The 873-nt window shown below is 43.2% G+C and overlaps 2 non-coding genes across 2 annotated transcripts; one reads left to right on the top strand and one right to left on the bottom strand.

Moving 5' to 3' along the window:
- Positions 1-66: 66 nt before the first annotated feature.
- On the bottom strand, positions 67-137 carry trnag-gcc. The gene has a single exon. It is a non-coding gene; the product is annotated as a tRNA-Gly (tRNA).
- Positions 138-400: 263 nt separating this feature from the next.
- Positions 401-471, top strand: trnag-gcc. Its single transcript has one exon. It is a non-coding gene; the product is annotated as a tRNA-Gly (tRNA).
- Positions 472-873: the final 402 nt, after the last annotated feature.

The following is an 873-nucleotide window of genomic DNA, read 5'->3' on the forward strand; positions in this document are numbered from 1 at the left end:
AAAATCATACAATCCTTACTTGCCAAGGCATAAAATGTTCAATTATACAGAAACTTAAAAGGTAGCTGCATTGGCCGGGAATCGAACCCGGGCCTCCCGCGTGGCAGGCGAGAATTCTACCACTGAACCACCAATGCTTACATACAAATGGTTTTTCACCGCCGTGGAGACGGGGCCCACTAAAGGGACCTCCACATTCTGTCTCAACTGTTTGGCTGGTGTCAAATACCTTCCAAAACCTCCTTACCAAACATTGTTCAATCAGCCAATGGCCAGATGTACAGTGGTAAGAAAGGAGGCAGGGACAAGGCATCAAACTCTCTTATTATGTAAGGAAATATAAGAATTCAGAAAAGTGTCTGTGCACTCTGTGTACTCGTGAAAAAAAATGCGTATCTGAGCATTGGTGGTTCAGTGGTAGAATTCTCGCCTGCCACGCGGGAGGCCCGGGTTCGATTCCCGGCCAATGCAACAGAGCTTTTATGGATTATTGTACATCTGCAGTAGCAAAACCTATCCTGTTTATGACTTGGTAGGTAAGAATTGAATGATTTTTAAATGTGCTAATACCACAAGCCGCAAAACACACAATTACATTCTTTTTTGAAAACGATATGTTGTTATTGCTGTTGTTTTAGCACTGTTGTCTTATTCTTGTGGCAACGTCTGAAGATAAAAATGTGCTTTTGATCCACAGTATATTGGCTTTTCCCTGACATACTACATTTGGAAGCAGTACCGCTCATCTGTATTATGGAGACTGCTCATGTATTCCCACTACATTTGGGCCTCGTTGGCACAGTAGGCCGTTCACAATGAGGACTGGGTGTGAATGTCTGATTTTAGAAAGGTACAGGGATGGTCGAGAGAAAA

This window comes from Seriola dumerili, unplaced genomic scaffold (assembly GCF_002260705.1).
Source record: "Seriola dumerili isolate Sdu_G_001 unplaced genomic scaffold, Sdu_1.0 BDQW01000716.1, whole genome shotgun sequence".
Taxonomy (NCBI): Eukaryota; Metazoa; Chordata; class Actinopteri; order Carangiformes; family Carangidae; genus Seriola; species Seriola dumerili.